Below are 20926 nucleotides of genomic sequence, written 5' to 3'. Positions count from 1 at the left end.
TAGTCACCCAGCTTTGAGTGAAAACAAAATACCTTGTGTAGATGCGTGTGTAAAAATCACCATTTTAGTTCTTGTACAAAATGGAGGGTTAGGTAAGCTTTTCTGGTGAGTGAAGACTAAACTGGGACTTTCGAGTAGTCACGTTGAATTTTTCTCTAAGACGTTGACACTTAAGACTATTCAAACTATGGGGCAGGCAGAATTCAGCCAGGCTGAGTTTTCTTCTCAGATTCTGCTCATCCATACACTCCAAATTTCCCCCAGCTCATCGCACAGCATCATCAGGGACTGTGAGCTGACCACAAGATGGGTTTTAGCTCCAACTGCCTTCTTGCTCAGGGCCCTGCCACCCCTTTGTCTAACAGACCCCATGGCCCCCCCCAGTCCCATGTCTCAGCAAACTCATCGGGACTACAGTGACAACAGCAGCAGCAGTGAATCCCCGCGAGCTGCCAGTGCAGCGCTCTCAGTGTTAAAACATTTACTGCATGTGCAATTCTCAACAGCTCTTAACTCCGGCAAATCAAAACCAATTTTAACCGGAATACTCCAAGACACTTCTCTGCAATGAGGGCTATCCGTCTGACAAATTCAGACTTGCTTCTCCCAGCTGTTTTGTCATTAAAGCTGTTTAAAAAAAAAAAAGAGTTGCAACAATTTTCTTCTTTATAGATGTGGAAAGGAAAAATCATTCTCTTCATATCAAAACCTGGTGATGGCCTCATGCCAGCAAGTCAAATGAGATTTCAATTGCAGGACCAACTAGAAAAAATTCTGCCTGATCAATAGACATTCACAGAGTTATTAGGAATCAGCAAGAGGGAACTGGAATACAAAGACCTGGCTGAGCTCAACAACCACACCTACTGCTCTGTCTCAGAGCAGTCCAAACTTCTCAGGGCTGTGGGTGGATGTGGGTTTTGGGGCACAAAAACACACATTGCTGTGGTCTGTAAGGTCAGACCCATAGGTCATGTCAGGCATGTAACCCAGACACTCTCACAGCTTGTGGCCAGGGCATCCAGCAAGTTTCTGAGGGCTGCCATAAGCCTAAAACATGTACAATTAGGCTATTGTTTTGTTTAGCTTCATTGCCACATTGTGCATGCTCAATGTGCATACGACCAAGCTGTGAAAACAGCAACCAAACACAGGAATACTCTGAGATCTTATCAGCAGCGGACTGGGATTTACTTCGGTCAGGCTATCGTCCTCAGTTTTAAACTGAAACGGGGAGCATAGCGTGGTCATTTTACTGATTGGATTAGAGAAAGCTTGAGCTGGCTGATCTGTGTGATGACATTATTGAGTTGCATTTGCGGCTATGACAGAAACAAAGGATTTTTTATTGGATTATTGCGGCCACAAGGAGAAGAGGGGAAAGAAGAGGTAACACAGAGGTGAGCAGATATTATGCTTGGTGCTTTTGTGCTTGGACTCTCCAAGAAGAGCTCACTGCTTGTCTGCTGTATTGCCTACTACTGCCTTTCTAAATACTACCAAATACATAGCCAAATATAAACACAATTAATTGCAGTTTCTCATGAGTGGATGCTCACATTACACTTTGCCCGCATCCAAATGAGACTATTATGACCTAAAAAGTAAACCAAACCAAAACCCAAATAATCAAACCCATTTGGACATGAACACAACGTTTAAGGGGCATTTTATTTTCTTGAAAGCCAGGTGTTTAAAAACTGTGGTGTTGCATGACACCTACTGACAACCAGGGCATATCACAGTCCATGGAATATGGGCAACTTAGTCACTTGATTTATTTTTACTGGTGATCTATTTTTACATTTCTTAAAAGTGTATGATTGAGAATGAAGAAACTGATGCTTTGTACCAAGTGAATATGTGACAGTGAGTGAGTAACTGACATATATATATTCATATATATATGTACTCTACCTTACATTTTATATACTTCTTTTACATGCTTAGTTTATAGACCGGTTTTAAAACCACTGTGTCCAGCAGCTTCACTGATTCATGGTATTTATGGCTGAGGAAGAATAGGAGTAGCAAATGTTGTAGTCAGCACAAGAGAGCAATCTACAGGTTATGCTTTTGAAATGATAATATATTTTATTTATATGGAGCTTGTCAGTCATAGAAGCCTCCTGTGAAATACTACTGAAGTGAAACACTGCTAAAACTCCATATTAAAATGACACAGTCTGATTCTCCACTGCCTTTCCTGCTGTGCCCCTAGACAGCAGAAGTCAAACCGTGTGGAGGAGAATCCTGTATGGAATGGTTCTACAGAATAACATCAGCGACATTTTGCATCTGATTTGCTGTGGTGTGTTTCGTCCTGCTAACTGGTCAGTAAAAATTCAGAGCTGTGACTACTCCCAGTGCTGAGCTCCATCAGCAGAGTTTTATTCCCAGAACACACACTAATTGTTTTATCAGCTCTTCTGTGGCTCTGGTAAGAGAACTGAAGGACAGCTGACTGGGGGCTTGGAATCGGAGCCCCACCAAAGACTTTCACCCTCTTCCCTTTGCCACGTGTCATGATTTCACCAAACAGTTCTTTTAAGATGAAGAGTTCCCATGTGACAGCTCAAACTAACTCAGCACGACAGAAGATGCAGAAGGGAACGTATCTTGTGTGGATCATCAGCGCCATTGAAACCTTAAACGAAACCAACCAACAAATAAACAAGCTGTAATTTTATCAGGTGGAAACAGAAATCAGTGGTGCTATTAAGTCTGCAGCAGCTGGGAATCTGTTCTTTAAATAAATGCCACAAAACCACTGCTACAACTGGAGCGTTTCTCAGCTCAGAAGGCAGAGTGGGCCCCATGCCCAAGGAAAGATATCAACACTGTACATTTTTGGAAACATCATTTCCATGCTGTGAAATTGCCCATGTGCTAGACTTGTATGGATTTCAATGGGAATGCACACCATCAAACTGCATGGCAACCAGCCCATAAAGAGCTTTGAAGTGGATACGAGAGGTAGTATCAAAATCACAGTGAAAATTGGACCAGTGGCTAATGGTACAGCCTAAATTGGTCCCGTAATTCATTTACAATACTGTCAAAATAAGTCTACAGCTGAAGGGATCTCAAGTGTCATTGTCAGCTGCGCAGTTTTCTTCGAAGAAGGAAATACAACGGGAAAAAATGTGTCTTGTGGACAATTCAGTGCTGAGGGGAAAAGACGCACAAAAAATTGCTTCATTAAAGTTTTGAAGCTGACACCTCATGCAACAAAAGTCCATACAAAACACAGAGCTCTCTCTTTTGAAAGGCACAGCATCCATATGCAGCGATGGCATATTCATCAAAATTCCCTCAACAGCTCTATTTTCTCCAGCACTGAACACCATCTGTGTATATCCTATGCGTTTTTCTGACTTTCACAGACAATGAGCACATTATATATATAGACATCCTCAGCTCTGCTGAAGAATGGGCCCTCGCTGTTGCTCAGGGTGACCCCAAGTCAGAAGTACCCAGACGAACACGGCAGCTTCCCGCTGGAGGGCAGTGCCTCCAACAACAGGGCGCAGGCCAGCAGACAGCCATACGGTGCCCATGCCAGATCCCACACTGTGCTAACTGGGAAGGCTCCCGTTGGCCCAGCGGGCGGTGGATGAGGCCTTCAAGGACACTGCTGATGGGATCAGGTCCCTACCACAAAGGATGCCAGTGATGAGGCCAGCAAAGAGCAGCAGGACAAAGTCTGATGAGAACAATGTGGACTGAATGTAGGTGGGACTTTCCCACAGGTGAGGTGTAATTGACTGTGTGCTAGCAGAGGCTTATTGCTTGGTCCTTGGAGAGACGTGTGGAAAAAAACACTGGGATACTCCCGCAGGGAACACTTCTGCGTGGGTTTCATACAGGTTTTAATTCCTCGGGGATGAATTCCCAACTTAAATATTATTTTATTAATTAAATGCTTATGATTTTATACTGGTTCTTGAAAGTTATTTGAAACACCCATGGGGAAATGCCATAGTGTTACGCCTAAGCCACAGACCCCGTGAACACAATTCCCCCCGATTTGCTCCGTGTGACCTTATAGTCTTGGAGCAGGCTGCAGAGGAAGGACATCAGACAGATGTGACCTCGCCATGCTCGCCTTGTACGGGTCCATCCACCACACATGGCTGCAGTCTGCGCACTTGTAGTGGGGAGCAGTCCCCTGTGGGCTGGGACGGCATTAGGCCAGAGATGTGAGCATGTGGGGGTGACTATCCCCAGGTTGTTTAAAAATTAGGCACACTTCAGTTGTGGTAGTTAATTTAACTAATGTGTTTGTTTACTGGCTGCTGTCTTCTTGTGTTTGGAAAAGATGACTCATCTGCTACCTGATCTGCTAGTGTTTATTCTGCCCGGTGGGCTCAGTCTTTTGGGGAGTAATGAGGTAATGCCACTCGTATCAGGCCTGCTAATGAGCATACTTTACCAGGATCAGGTCACAGGCCAGCTGTAAATAAAAATATCCACCTCCTTGCCTGGAGCATTTGTGGAATTTCAGGGATGTTCATGTCATCACAGCCTGTTACAAGTCTTCAAAGCCACCACAGCAGCTCCATCCGGTTTTCCTCAGGATAACATTTTAAGCACCTTATTCCTATTTTTAAAGGTCACAAAACAGAAGTGAGGGATTTCACTATTGCTTAGCAGAGCAAAGCTCTCACAGGATTTTCTGCAGCGTACCTCGTGCTGTTCAGGCTCCTTGTAAATTGCCTGAAGGTAGATGACAGTGAGACAGAGCAGGGCTGGCCAGCAAAGCAGGGAGTTGCACAAGGTTGAGAGAAACAGCGAGGAAGTAGCAGCATGCACAGTTATTCAAGATTCTGGGGCCAGGAGAAGGGTGCATGAGCCAGCACAGCATGCTGCAGCCTGGTAGCCAGGCACCTGGTGAGGGTGAAGGATATGTCTCCTCTGTCAGGGCTGTTCACTCTTGAACGCTATATAGTGCCAATGAGTGTGTTTGCATCAGTCAGCTACAGTGTGCCATGGAGCTTCTAGGAAAACTGAAATTCAATCCCAAGCCTTTTTAAATCATCCAGTTGGTTTCTGGAAAATTCTTCAGCTTGCGCCACCTGTTGGTCTGCTAAACAGCATCCAGCCAAGGTCTGGGAGCAGGAACAGGCCAAGGCCCCTCCAAGCAGGCATTCTGCTTGTGGCACCCACCTTATCAATGCAGGCCCCTTGATGCCAGCTAGCCCCTGTGAAAGAGAGCTTCTGGGTGTACTTCATTCACTGAAGTGGCTGTGATTTCTATATTCCCACTCTATTTTGCGTTCTGCACCAGGGAGGTCTAAAACCAGCCACTGCAGTGCTTTACTTGTAGGTGTATTAATCTCACTCTTACTTCCCAGCTTCAAGAATTTCATTGAAAGCTTGCTGCCCTTGAGGATCTGTCTGGGCCTTGGATTTTAAATTCCACAAAAATTAAGCACCTAAGGTCACAAGTAAGGTCCCTGAAGACCTGAATGTAATTTGTAGGGTTAGTTAAAAAATAAATGATGAAGATTTAGCAGACGTCTCCCATCAATGTTGTGCACTTCAGTATTTTCTGAACTTGTACCCAGCATCCACCAGGTATCTTTGAAAAAGTGTGTTTTATTCCAGATAGGGTCAAATTTGAAATGGGTTTTGATGTCTAAAAAGACATCCAAGTCCAGCCTGAGGGCATTCCCAGAACCCTCCAGCTCAGGCCACTTGTGAGCCACAGTGTGGTCTAGACACCATCCCTGGCAACTGTCTACACGTGCCCCCAGTCTGCTCAGGCAGTGTCAGCACTTCCCATGCCTGACTTGCTCCTTTGTTAACTGTTAATTACAGGCGCTCATGTGGCCCCAGACAGGCCAGAGTTGACTGCCTGCCCCTTGTGCAGTTACAGAATCACAGAATCGTAGAATCATAGAATCGTTTGAGTTGGAAGGGACCCATAATGGTCACCTAGTCTAACTCCCCTGCAATGAACAGGGACAATTACCGCTAGATCAGGTTGCTCAGAATACAGCTATTCATTGCTTTCCTTACACTAGGATACTACAAGGTACAATATAACGGGATAATGTGCTAAAATGAGATGCCAGGGCTGTCTCTTCTGAGGGCTAGGCTGCCAAACATTACACCCACTGGATGTTAAATGAAGGAGATGACTAAGTGTTCGCACAGCGGCTTTCTGTCACTGAAGAGTTTGGCAGGCTGACGTAAATTGAAAGTCTGCTGTGGGCAGATTTCCTCCTACTATTTCTGATTTCATGCAAATAAGAATTGCAGGACACCGGGCAGTTTCTACCTGTGACCGACATATTTAGTGTTGACAGTTCCACACTGTTTTTATATCAAAAAGCACTGATTTAATAATCCATGTGGGGCAGTTGCAGATTGCAATATCTCATCCCAGACCCATCTCCAATTTTGCTCCTTCCCGACTCCCAGCAGGCTGCATTCAGCAGAGCGGCACGGCTTGCTTTGACACATGCATGTCTATAAAGCCTTGCAGTCTGCTGTGGAGTTGCCAAAGAGAACACAGTGGTGCAATATTTTCTGCTAACAAGCCTTTGTCCTGTGTATTTCACTCGCCGGTTCTGCTAGATAAAAGCTTTGCTGTTAAAGGATTAGGGGTAGGTTAGTCAAACAAGCATTCCCCATCTTCTGACTGATTCTGACGTATCTGCTGCTCAAAAACCTTTAAGCTAATCTAAATGGAAAGAGGCTCAACAGGCACAGTTCTGTGTGGAGAGGAACGGGCACTAGCTCTCAGCGATGGTGAGGAGCAGCTAGCACAGTTGGAGCAGGCTGCAGTGAGACCCATGGCAGCAGAAAGCAGGATGTGCACAAGACTGGAGAGCTGAAGTGCCAGCTTCATCCAGCCAGCATTTGGGTATGTGTGGGTGCTAGAAAAATTGCTTGAAAGGAGTTGCAGCAATATCCTGGGTATAAGGCATTCTGCTGTTCATAAGAAGCATTGTTCTGCCCCGAGGCCAGAAGCAATGCAGGGGTGCAGGCTGCACCCACCTGCCTACAGGCATCTCCAACAAGGAGCATGCAACTCGTCCAGTGGTGTGGTGTGGGTTGCAACTAACAGCTCAGGGCTCAGCCTCTGGAGACAACAGGCCATGCATACTCTAGCATATGGCCTCAGCCTCCGCTAGGATCCCTGGGGAAAGCTGAACCTGCTTCATCTAAACCCAGCTGTCTGCATGCTCACAACACAGGAATTCAGCCAAAGGATGTAGAATTTCAGTGATCAATGCAGTGTGCAAAAGAAAAGTGCAAAAACCAGTAATGATCAAATTACTTATGGCTAGGGACTGACTAAAATATCTTATTTATGGTTTCATAATTCACTGGATAGTTCTTTCTTGTATTCTTGAGATGGTCAACCTTAAAACAATGACTCAGGGCTACAATACTGAGGCCAAAACTTCAAGAAATGTTTGCATTTTCAGTCCAGCTTCTGCTTACATTCTTCCCTTGAGCAGATGATATCAAAGCAGGAAAGAAAAGTGGGTGGCCCATGACATGGCTCGTACTAATTGCAATTAGGAAACTTCCTAAGAATACACTCAACATTCAAACAGATCATTCATTGTTCTGTAGCTTCGCTAAGGAGTTGTGGGGGTGCATTTAACGAAAATGCTCAGATTGTCTTTTCTCAGAAATAAATTTATATTCATTTTGTGCAGGAATTTAGGAATTTCCAAGATCTGAACAAAAGTGCCACACTGGATCCATCATGTTCATTATTTCTTCTGATCCTCTTTAATCTTCTTCAAGATAAAAGAACATTTTGAGCCAATTGCATCCACCAAATCAGTGAGAAAACAGCTGTATTAGGTCACCACGCATCTCCTGGTTTGTGCAGGCTGTATCCTTCTTCACTGACATCTAAAGCATTGACAAGAGTCAGCCCACCTTTCCTCAGCTGTGTCCACTAGTTCATAAACTTCACTGTTTGGTATCCTTTCTAGCAGCTACTGCTTATTTTCCATGCTCTTTGCATCAACTGATGATAGATATTTTGTTACTTTAATATTCTTCATCTTCTCTTTCTAAGCTACTCTAGCTTCAGTTTTATTTGTAGGCTGTCAGTACATTCCAGATTATTTGGGTGAGGTGAAAATTTCTCCCCTTTCCTTTATAATTCATCCAATAAACTTGCCGGGTTTCGTAGTTTTGTTTGTAGAAGTTTGGCACACTCTTTTGCTGGAGTAATGTAAACCACAAATTGCTTGCATTCAAAAATAATACACAATAATTTTGTTCTCTTCAGAAACTGTCACTCTGCATTCACTAAAGGGAGATGAATGAACGTTTTGGGAAGAATTGTTTGTCAATAAGAAGTCTATACAAAATCAAGACAGAATTTATACTTTACCTCTCCATAATGATTTATTGAGCTTTCAAACATCACTCAGAGAGAACCCTCTAGAGGCCCAAGAAGAAAGGTATTGATCTCTCTAGAGCCTTCTACTCACAGGGAGACAATAGCTCCAAATACTCATTGCTTGGACAGCAAGCACAGATTACCACTCCTACTGAAATTCTTTTTGAAATCAGGGAATCGTGACCATCTTTCCTTTTCCTTTCTATTTCTTGAGAAACTTCTGGGCATAGCAACACTGAGCAATCTCTCACAAGGACTTCTAGACATTAATTAAATCTCCTGAGTCTTGTCTCTCCCTGTTCGAGACAAGATCCATCACTTCACCATGTGCAGCTTCTCTAAGGTTCACCCTTGTCAGCCATACAACAAAAATTGTGGTCACATCCTGATCATTTCTCCTCAAGACTACTAGATCCTCCTCTTCATTTTCATCTGCTCTTTTTGCAAGCTATTTCAAAGGCCTCAGTAAATCATCTGCCTCAACAGTGGCATCTCTGAATTCTTCCATCATTTTCCTTTGGCCTCCTGCATTAAATTTAAGCTACTCACAGTTTCTTTCAGGATTCTCCAGAGCAATGCTCTGACCTATAGCACCAGCTGCAGTATTTCCTCCTCCTGTTCCCACTCAACCATTATATCACACCTCAGTGATGTCTTTATTGTCTCCTCCATGACCCATATCATCCTCAACAACTGAAATGCTTTTTTTTTATGTAATTCGCTAAGGAATGTACCTCTGTTTTCATACATCCTTTCTCAAAACACACCTTCCTCTGTTGACTGATGCACTTACACCCCTCCCTGCCCCAGTATGACATTGCCATTCAGATAAGGCCAAGCACTGCTAAAACTAGGCAGTGATATCACATACTGACCACACAAGAGCTCCAGGCTTGTATTTATAATTCATTTTTTTTAAAGCCACTGGAGACAGCAGCATTCTTCATGCCTTGCACCGTGCCAACCTACTTCTAGACTTCAACAATTAGTAACATGTGGAGGCCTAGAGTTAAGTACTATTATCCTTCTTATTTTACAGATAGAGCAGTGCTATGTTTTTTAAATCAGAGAAGCTTACCAGATGCAAAAGAAAACTACAGAGTGAAGATTTAGGTCTCCTGAGAACTCCACAATCCCTTACCTACTTGCTGAGGCTAAGTCCAGGACACTTTTGTTCTCCTGCCATAGAGCCTCTTCTCATAATTGGTCCTAGCTGTCTTCTTCCCTTATTCAGACCTAGAAGACATGTGGCACTGCAGGCTCATCCTTCCAAGGACTGGTGGAGGATCTCAGCCAGCTATTGGAGTCCTGTCAGGCATCACAGGTCTAGTGGCTTAGCCAAGAATGCTTGTTTCCAATGGTAAAAGATGTTTTTTTTGTTTTGTTTTTTTTTTTTTCCAGCTGCACAAAATGTGAATAACAGAAGCTTAGGTTTGCAATTTTATATGTGCAGCTGTTGCTACACAGGTATGTTTGTAGTAAAAAGAAGAGTTATAGGACTCTGTTTTCTTATGCACTGGTTCTGAGTGCATGAAGAAAGTGTAAAAAAGAGGTTGCGTAGTGTATTTTCTCTAATGGAGTATTTTCTGGCAGTTTGGCAAAGATCTGGTGAGAAGGTGTTGCAACCATGTCTAGGACCCAGGCGTGTAGCTGGAGATTAATTCTCATAGTAGAAGCAGTGTTACAGGACCAAGTGCAATGCTAATGGATATTCCAAAGACTGCAGAAAAAGCCCCTGCTACCATCTGAGCAGTAACACAGATTTGAGGGCCAGTACATCTGTACTGCTGTTTAACCAGTGAAGCAGTTTGTTATACCTGGAGGCAGAGTCTGAAGGTGCAAATACTCAGCACACCTTGCTTCAGTGGGCCTCCTTACAACACCATCTCTCTCTTTATCCCTTGGCAGCTGTTGCTGTAGCTAAGGGGAGCGCTCGCTTGGTTCTCATTGTGTAGTGTTTTTTACTCTTCCTTTTTCTGGATGCAGCTGTTTGATTTGTACATAGAAGCTGTATCTTCCAAAAAAGAAGAAAAAAAATTAAAAAATTGAATGATGTACATACTGTGTCGTCTTTCAGTTTCCATGAAATACTTACATGCTATCTAGGGCTCACAACTGCTCAGTGACGTTAAGGCTTAGCAAGTCCGTGATTTCCTGTAAGCAAAACCTCAGCACTTCATTACAGTAATATAAACACCTACAAGGTGGAATCGGATTTGAACACAAGATTTATAACAAATACTGCCACCTTAGTTGTTGGACACAGCACTCAAAGAGCTCTTGGAGCACTCAGGTTCCAAGTACCCAATATTTGGCTTGGCATTCAGGTACATTGCAAAAACACAATCCACTGTGTGCTCAATCAGTGCTAAAAAACAATGCAATTGCACATGTAAATGATCAAAATTATCCATGTTTCATTAAATGCTGTGTTTTGAACTGATGTATCACAACATCACTATCTTATATATAACAAAACTGTCCTTTTACAGTTTTCACTGTGAGCTGTTGGTTAATGAAGCAGCTTTCTGCCATGGAACAAAGCAGAAGCATGGAACAAGGCAGAAATTTCTCTGTAGCAATTCTAAAGGAGAATTTTGCTTGAAGGATTTTGTGTTTGTAGAGTAAATTGAAGCCTGGGACATGTTTCTGTTCAAGGAGCTCTTCACATCACAGCCAGTATAGGATCATAAAATTGTAGAATATCAGAATATGTAGAATATGAGTTGGAAGGGACTCACAAGGATCATCAAGTCCAACTCCTGGCTCCACACAGAACAATATTCAAATCCAATCTTTGAGAGTGTTGTCCAAATGTTTCTTGAATTCTGGCAGTGTAGGGCTGTGCCCACTGCCCCAGGGAGCCTGTTCCATGCCCACCACCCTCTGGTGCAGAACCTTCTCCTAGTAGCCACAGTTTCTCAGGGAAACTGTTCCAGTGTCTTACCAACCTCAACATAAAAAATGTCTTCCTTATATCCAATCTGAATCTACCCTCTTTCAGTTTAAAGCCATCACCCCTTGTCCTGTTTCTGCAAGCCCTGGTAAAAAACTGTTCATCTTTCATCTTTTTACATATCGAAAGGCCACAATAAGTTCTCCCAAGAGTCTTTCCTTCTGCAGGCTAAATAACCCCAGCTCTCTCAGCTTTTCTTTGTAACAGAGATGTTCCAGCCCTCTGATCATTTTTGCGGCCCTCCTCTACACCTGCTCTAACAGGTCCATGTCTTGTACCTGGGCCCCAGAGATGGATGCAATATTCCAAGTGGGGCCTCAAGAGAGCAAAGGGATAGAATTATCTCCCTTGAACTGCTGGCCATGCTTCTTTTGATGCATCCCAGGATACCATTGGCTTTTTGGTCTGTAAGTGCACATTGCCAGACCGTATGCAATTTTTCATCCATCAGTAGCCCCAAGTTCTTCTTTGCAGGGCTGCTCTCAATCCATCCATCCTGTGGTCTATACTGATGTTGAGGAATGCCCCAACCCAGGCAAGGGGCCTTGCACTCAGCCTTGTTGAACTTCATGACACTTACATGGGCCCACTTAAGCCTGTCAAGGTCCCTCTTGATGGCGTCCTTTACCACGAATGTTTCAATGGCGGTAGTCAGCTTGGTGTCTTCTTCAGCCTTGCTGAGGGTGCACTCAATCCCCCTATCTATGTCATTAATGAAGACGTTAAATAGTTTTGGTCCTAGTATGGACCCTTGGGGGACACCACTCATTACAGTTTTCCATTTGGACATTCAGCCACTGACTGCAATGGATATGGCCACCCGTAGGAATTAGCAATTCCTTATCCCTCTAATAGTCCATCCATCAAAGCCGTATCTCTCTAATCATATATATGCTTCCTAAGCTTTGCCCTTCTAGCAAGTTTGAGGAAATTTATGGGCCATAAAAGTCAATGTTCTTGGACACCGTTAGATCAGAAAGAGAGGCAAATCCAGAACTGAAGTCTCATAAAGTTTTAAAATGCTCTGGTAACAAACTTCCCCTTATTAAACTAGAAGGTAGCCAGCTAGGGCATTTCTGATACTCTCATATGCTTTGATGCTATACAAGCAGAGATCATTTCTAAAATGTACAAGATCCTGCCTACAAAGGCCACTTTCTGCACTCTCTCTGAAACATTTTTTCCTAGCAATTAATTGTGAATTAAATTCTATGGCATTGCCACCAGACTCAGTGGAATAAAGCTTTCATCCACTTTATATCAGCTTATAAGATTTCTTTTCTGTTTTCCTGTTTGTTTCTGGCACGAGCCAGTCCAGAGAATAGCTGCAATCTGTCATCTGGTAGCAGACACTGAATGTACGTCAGGGGAAAAAAAAAAGAATTTAAAAAAAAAAAAAAAAAAAAAAACCACCAACAAAAAACAGCCTGCCAAGTCTTACAGCCTTAAACCTTTGGTGCAGTACAAGGCTTACAAGATGATTTAAAATCTGCATGTGTAGGAAATGAGGAAGATGGGCTGACTCTACACAGAAAATGGGTTTGGGACAGACTGAGATTGATGGCTTTGTGACAATGACAGTAAAGTTAATAGCTGATATACTCAGACAACAGACTCCATTTTAAATTTAAAATTGAAGTGTATACTGCTGACAGCATCATACTGACCATTCATTGCTAGACCTAATTTCTATCTGGTAATGACTACGGCAAGCTGAATAGATAATCATGTGCATTGCAGAACGCTTAGGAAATGGAATTAACTGCTTTGCATTTATTGTATTTTTTTCTTGTTTTAAAAGCAACTATGTAATGATTAGTAGAGGTGGCTATCCTTGAGAACTCCTGAAGGGTAAAGATTAGTCACTCCTCTGGGAACATCTTTGTCGCCTCTATTTCCTTTCCTCTTAGGAGACAGAAGGGGTGTAAATTTTTCTTGCAACAGGGTGGGAAGGCTGACACTGTTAAAATATAAGACCTCAACAAACCCTGGAGATGATGTATCACTGTTCTCCTGGGCAGTTGCACTCTATGTTCAGATTTGCACTCTGCAGACAGTTTGTGCCTTTCAACAGCCTGAATTCAAACTCCAAATGCAGATGGTCTTGGATCTGCAAATAGAAATCTGCAAGCAACGAAAGGGGTGAGTTATTCACATATTCAAATAAAAACCTGACAAACAAAAATATCTGAAAAAAAGGGAAAACAAACACCTTCAGTCCTTGTAGATGCAATTATTTGCTCTGTTACTGCCATTATTCCTTCCTCTATATCCAGCTTGCTCCTCAACTGCGAACTGCGACACCCACCAGTTTTGTATATCTCCACCTGTACAATTAGAGACCTTTATTGGCAGACCTGTATAGCCCTGATCATCAGAGACTTTCATTCACTACTTGTCAGTGGTTGGTGCCTTTTAGAAAGTACACAGACCATAACATGAAGGGCTTCTAAAAATTGACACATATGGTGCATGGATCCAACTAACTTCAGGAATAAAGTACCTCAAAACAGAATGAGGCCATGAGAGCATGCTACTGACTTATGCTACCTGTTTGTGTTCTGTCATAACAACTCTTTCTGGTAGGTGCTGCACTAGCAGGTAGCAAAACAGTGTATTCCATAATCTGCTCCACGGCTGTATTTCGGAGTGTCAGCAGGCTGAAATTTCCCATTTTCCTTGCTCCCATCTGTGATGTGAACATGCAGAGCTGAAGGATTTATGGTTTCTCTACATTTATTTTTGTTCAGCAGGAAAAAGAGCTAAACTGTTCAAGTTCAAAAGCTCAAATCTAAAAGTCATAATCTCTTCATATGAATTAATTCCAACTCCATTCTGGCTTTGTAAAGATAATTTAAAATGTAGTAGTTTCTGCAACTTCAAGGAGCTGTAAAATAAATAAATCTAATTGTATTTGCCTTATCTACCTTATCTACCTTGCATCAACTTATTACTTTCAGAATGCTACGGTGCAGCTAATAGTTTTTATGAAATCTAAGCTCCCAAATGATTATGATGAGACCTTGGGACTGTGGCAATAGTAAACACATGTAAAAAACCATTTTCTTCTCTGTGTGGAAAGTGCAACGCCTATATTCTATTTCCATCCTTTACTGGGTTTCTGTGATTGCTGGAGGGCATTTTAGATGCAGTCGCTCAGACTATTCAAGACCTTTAAAAAAAAAAGTTGTCATTTCCTAGAAAGAAATTTAAACCTCCCACACTGAACAAAAAACATACGTGGCATATGCAAATGCTATTCTAGCAGCATGTGGTTTACATAACAATTTATACGACGATGGCTGCTTTATAGCTGAGGCCAAATGCAATCACATTTTACACATGCTCAGGTCACCTTCTGTCTCTGCATCGGAACAAACATGCTCTCCCAGTGTGGACCGTGACAAGAGCTCACACTGCATGGCATGGAAGTGCTGCGGTTGTTTTTGATCTCAGCTGGGGAAGGATGGATAAATAGCATCACGTTTCACTTCAGTAAATGACCTCACAAGTTCTGCTGGGTCAACAGACAGTAATCAGCTACTTCTTCAGCTTTGTAGCAAGATCACAGAACAGTTCTTCACTAGGAAATGAACCAAGCTAAGGGCGGGAGGCTGGGGATGTGGAGTAGGGAGGTGGGGAGCTACTGCTTCATTTCCTTTTCTGCTCTGATTCCTCTGTAATAGAAATTCCATGAAAACAACTTAACCTGAAGAAGAATTTCAGCAGCAAATCATCACAAAGAAGCCATGAATACCTGTTTAATGCTTGCAGCTGGCAACTAGTGCAGGTGGTATCAGGAGCTCGTCATGTGACAAATAGTCATCTGATACACAGATACTTTACAACTGTAGAATCTAAAGCTGGAAAACTAAGGTCAGTTTAATCTACCTCTTGCTTTACTCAATGCAAGATATTTTTTTTAATATTTTTTCTCAATGTATTTTGCTAGCCTTTTTGTGCTGCTTAATTTTAAAATTTCCAAGTAACCCAAGAAACATCTTCTAAACTCCTGGGGAAAGTAAGATTTTATATCTTAGCATCAAGAGTTTTCCTATCCTCATCCCCCTGTTAGTGTTTCATGAAATAAATAAAGCCGTTGCTTATCTTCTTTCACTACCCTGTGCTGTAGCAACTCCAAATCACTTTAAGTAATTATCTCCCCCATGCATTCACACAAGCATTTCCATATTTGAGCCTTATTTTGGCTTTCAGAAGTTATTATATTGATTTTTTGTACAGTAGCACATTGGTATTCTTCTCTTTCACTGTGTTAGCAACACGCTGACCCCAAAACTAATGCAGTATTTCATGCAGAATTACTGGACTCAGAGCAAGAGCCCTCTCATTTATACTCCCTACCATGCATTATTTGGTCATGCACCCTGGAATTTCAGTGGCTTTTTTCCCCTCACTGCATCCCAATTATCTCTAATGCAAGTTTAAAATGTGTTTTCCCAAATCCTCTTTCCCTGACACTATTTTAGGGCCAATTTATGCTCACCTAACTTTTGATTATTGCTGTTCTATTTCTTTGTATTTTCCCTTTATTTAAAAGTCTTCCCACTTCAACATTGTATTTCAGTAATGGGCTGTTTTCATGATCTTCTTTCCTCTCTCCATCACTGCAAATACCACTAAAACCTCTACATGATGATAAAAACAGCCGCATTACTATTCACTGCTATTCAGACAACTTTAAACTCGCATATCTTTCTTTCTATTTTGGCAAATCTGAATTTATTTTTCAAGTAAGATTTCATGAGAAAGCATTTTGTTTAATATCTTTATCAATGATATTGATGAGGGAGTGAAGTGCACTCTCAGCAAGTTTGTAGATGACGCCAAGTTGGGCAGGAGTGTTGATCTCCTTCAGGGTCGTTAGGCTCTGCAGGGGGATCTGCATAGGCTGGATCGATGGGTTGCATTCAATTGTATTTATTCAATAAAACTAAATGCCAGGTGCTCCGCTTGGGTGATGATAACTCCAGGCAGTGGTGTAAGCTCAGGGAAGAGTGGCTGGAAAGTTGCCTGACAGAAAAGGACTTGAAGGCACTGGTTGACAGCCAGCTCAACAGCAGTGTGCCCAGGTGGCCAAGAAAGTAGATGGCATCCTGGCCTGCATCAGAAATAGTGTGGTCAAAAGGCCAAGGGAAGAGATTGTCCCCTTGTGTGCAGCACTGATGGCACCACACCTTGAGTATTGTGTTCAGTTTTGAGTCCCTCAGTACAAGAAAGATACTGAGTTGCTGGAACACGTGCAGAGAAAAGCAATGAAGCTGGTGAAGGGACCACAAAACAAGCCAGGTGGGAAGCAGCTGAGAGAAGTAAGCTTGTTTAGTCTGGAGTAATGGAGCCTGAGGGGAGACCCCAACACTTTCTTACAACTACCTGAAAGGAGGCTACACTGAGGTTTGTTGGTCTCTTTTCTCACATGACAAGGAAACGAGAGGTTTCAACTGGACATCAGGAAGAATTTATTAATGGAGAGGCTGATCAGCCATTGGAACAGGCTGGCCAGGGAGGTGGCGGAGTTGCCATCCCTGGAGGTATTTAAGAGACATTTAGATGCAGCAGTTATGGACATGGTTTATTGGTGGACTTGCAGTGTTAGGCTGTTGATTGGACTTGATGATCTTGAAGGTCCTTTCCAACTTAAATGATTCTCTGATTTTATCATAGACACATAATACTCTTCTTTCAACCACTCATTCTCAGTTCTATTTCAGAACATTACTCTACAGCCTTGTAGTAGGGGCAGTCATTTGAAAACGGAAAGTGAGAACATGAGGAGCTGAAAAGGGTCAAGCACATCAGGCTTCTTATAGGATTTGGGCAAAAGAGCACAGTTTATATAACCTCAACAGTGATTATCTGATACCAGCTGCCGGGGCATTTGCAGAAGCAGAAGTCTAAACAATTAAGTAACTTCGAAGTTGAACACGAAGGCATACGATGACCTGAGATGGTCCCAGTGTTAAGCACACACACAAAAATGTGCTTCTGTTCATTTGCCTCAAACGTGACTATGATCTTTACCGGATCTAGTCCAGGGAGAATTGCTGTAAAACATATATTCTGTTTCTGACCACGTTCACATCAATGCAAACAATGCTCACAGCTCTTGGTAGTGATATTTGCTACATAGTGTTATTACAGATACCAGAACAGATCCCCAGTACTACGTGAGAAAAAGGCTTAAAGTTTATGTAGAAACTAGATTTAATATAAAAGGTTAACTATACTGTGTTTAACTCTTACATTATATCTAGCTATCCGCTATATTTTCTTAAATAAAAACTGGCATTGGTATATAACTTTGTCACTTTCATTAACATCCATCAGTATATATCAGCCAGTGTGCTATTTTTATGTATAAAAATAGAATAACCTTCCAACTCAGCAAATGCTTTTCTTTGAAAACTCACATGCTCTACCATATTACTTCACTACTGTTAAATAAGAAAAGGGACTAAGCACTTTCTTCCTCAAATATTTTTTCTGCACTGAGGTATCTGTAAATTACTCTATAACTCCCCATTTCCTTTGTTAGCATGAAGTAATTAAACTAATCTATCCCCTGTAAATCTCAGTTGACTCGGCGTCCTTTATCGTCATTGCATCTTTTTTTTTTTTTTTTTTAACATTTTTTCTTAACTTCTAATCCTCAAATCTACATCTGAAACTTTCTGTTTTCCACACCAGTTGTCAGTCCTCCTTCGGCTGCAGTGTTTTTTAGCTCTTGCAGCCATCTAGCACACTGATGAAATCAGGCTGACGGTCTCCACCTAAATCCATTATTTACAGTGATGAATTTCAATAGCACTTGTGTACAGTCTCCAGTTTCTCTTTAAGTAAGAAATACTATGATCAGGGCAGGTTTTTCTGTAGGACAACAAAAACAGTCATGGTTTATTAAAGCACTCTGGCTGTGGCCTTGCTGCCTCAACAGAAGTCAAAAGGAGGAAAACTCTTTGCACCTTTCCGGAGCATGGCATAAACCTGTGCTGCATTCAGTCTTTGTTATGTAAATAAATCCTGGACTCTTGCATACTGCCTAGCATGTCATGCTGGGTTCAATTCACTTACTGACTGGAATGTTCATTATCTGTTATATTTCATACAAAGATGCAGGATTAGTGGTTTCTTGCTGAGTGTGTTAACTTGATGTGCTCCCATAAACATGCTACAAAGTATTCAGCATTCTATCTCCACTGCTCCTATTCCTTCTCCTGCGAAAACTGGAGCCCTAAAAAACCCCACCACAACCCTTAAACATTTTTATAATCCCAGAGCAGAACCATCCTACATTTTGGTTCTGCTCCCAGGACTGTCTGCATGCTTATCCAAACTGTCTAATCTGGAACACAGAAATAGTCAACACTCAATGACACATAAATATGATTTTAAAGCATCTATATAAGTATTGTTTTGCTGGTATTTGTAAATTCTACAATTGGTGCCATTTCATTAACTAGAAGTTAAAATTCAGTTGACATTAACTAAAACACTAATTTTCAGCACATGCTCACGACCAGTAATTTAAGTGTTCCACTGCTAAAGAACAGCCACTTTTCCTAAACCTGTCATCTTCCTGACCAAATCCTGTACTTATTCATGGATGTGGTAGCAAATGAATTATGTATACTACCTTTACTTTCATCTGTGTAAGTCAAAGTGTATGGTTTTGGTCTTACACTTTGCAAAGTTCCTGTTTTGACAGTATTCCCTGTGATAATTTACAACTCTGTCAATTTCTACGCTTTGCAATTTAGCTACTGTGCTATCTATTCTGGTAGTGGTTTAAAGTGTTTTCTCATCTCTCCCAGATGAAAAATTGTAGCATAAACCTTGGCTACTGCCAGCAGCAGCGCAGTATAAACTGAATATTGTACTGGCCTGACATCTACTTGCCATACTTGCACTCTTTTCCACATTTTAGGTTGCTTTTGCACCACTGATACACAATAAAAAAGCCAACAAAATCTAAAAACATTTAGTGAGAATACAAGTATATTATATAGGCAGTGGAGAAAAGTATAGACTGATCTCCATTTTCAATTATTCCAAAACTAGAACAAAATAGTAAGTACTGAGAATTTTACCTCACAATTGAACTGTGGGTTCCATTTCAAAATCCACTTGAAATGTTTCTTTGGCTGACTGTATGCTTATATGTACACTAAATAAAAAGCTGCCTCTATACTTTGCATATACAAAAAAAAAGTGCCTGCATCTTAAAGAACAAAAAATCTCTACTAGAAGCCTTCACCTCCTTTTTATAGGCTTTCTTTGAAAACTTAACCTGTTTTTTCTTTACTTATAAATAAGAGCATCTCTCACAGCTGAAGAAATCAGCCATCATTTCTGACAAAAAAAAATGCAGTAGTGGTCAAGCTAAGTGGGCAATGAACAGTTCTGCTGCTAGCTTTGGCACTGTGCAAGCTATCCACTCTTCCATCTGTAATGTGGGCAAAAGTAACAGATCTTACCTGGTAGGTGTTTTGAGATCATCTTACATCTAGCATTTGTCATAGGCAACTATCACTTTTAACACTAGGTAACTAACCAAAACATCTTTTAAGTGCACTTATCTGCAATGCTACAGGCAAGACTGGACACCCCTTCATCTGTTACATCTAAAGCTTTCAAAAGAAGAAATAAAAGTTTGTACCTAATTGTACCTGATTTGGGGATAAAGCTGTGTATTATCAACCAGGTAATCAGACTTACTGTTAATAGCTGATCAGACCTATTACATGTCAGTGATTTTTACCTCAAGGAGTAATAAAATTGTTTGGAATTAATAAAAACCAAAATAAAAGACTGATAGAACAGACCAGTCTAAAGTTTTTAAAACCACACATCTCTAATTGGTAAGAATTCAGGACCAAAACCCACACATCTCATAGAAGAATATAATTTAACTGGGCTCTTTAGAAGGCTCTGTGCAAATATTCCAAACATAACTATTAAGGAATCTAATTGGGCATGGAATGAGAATCTAAAGTTACGTGCATGAAGCAAGTGGTGAAGATTGTCAGTTTTCAGCTTGACAAGTATTAAAAAGCAATTGCCCTAAGGATTTGTATTGAAACAGTATTACTTTAGATATCTGTTGATCCGTAAAGAGATACATAGTGCACTTGCAGCATCTATGGACAACAAGAGAGTACCAGAGTAGAACAACAAAAGATGAAAGTTGACAGAATAAGTCAAGGTAATAATAAACTGCTCATACGCTCCGAACTATTTTGGGATTGGAATTCACGGGAGAAGGATTAATGAAAATTTTACTCGGTGTAATCTGGTGAACAAAACCAAAGTATTGCAACCATACAGAATGCTACAAGAGTATTAGACCAGACAAGAGTTGGAGCAGTATTCCAGAAATGATAATATACAGTTACAGGAGTTAAGGTCAAGGATATATAACAGACAGTCTTCATTTAAAATGACTTAATAATATCCATAAGAAGATGAGTAATTTTATGTAGGTTTTTGCTCTGATTTATCTAATGCTACCAATGTACAATGATAAGATATGGGATAAGATGAACTTATGAAGTGCAACACCTTGTAAATCATGT

The 20926-nt window shown here is 41.4% G+C and overlaps 1 long non-coding RNA gene across 1 annotated transcript; it reads left to right on the top strand.

Moving 5' to 3' along the window:
- Window positions 709-3937, top strand: LOC110393908. Its single transcript, XR_002435257.1, has 2 exons — window positions 709-1400; window positions 2222-3937. It is a non-coding gene; the product is annotated as an uncharacterized LOC110393908 (long non-coding RNA).

Source organism: Numida meleagris, chromosome 2 (assembly GCF_002078875.1).
Source record: "Numida meleagris isolate 19003 breed g44 Domestic line chromosome 2, NumMel1.0, whole genome shotgun sequence".
In the NCBI taxonomy this organism is placed as follows: domain Eukaryota; kingdom Metazoa; phylum Chordata; class Aves; order Galliformes; family Numididae; genus Numida; species Numida meleagris.
This window is presented reverse-complemented; position numbering and strand designations above follow the sequence as displayed.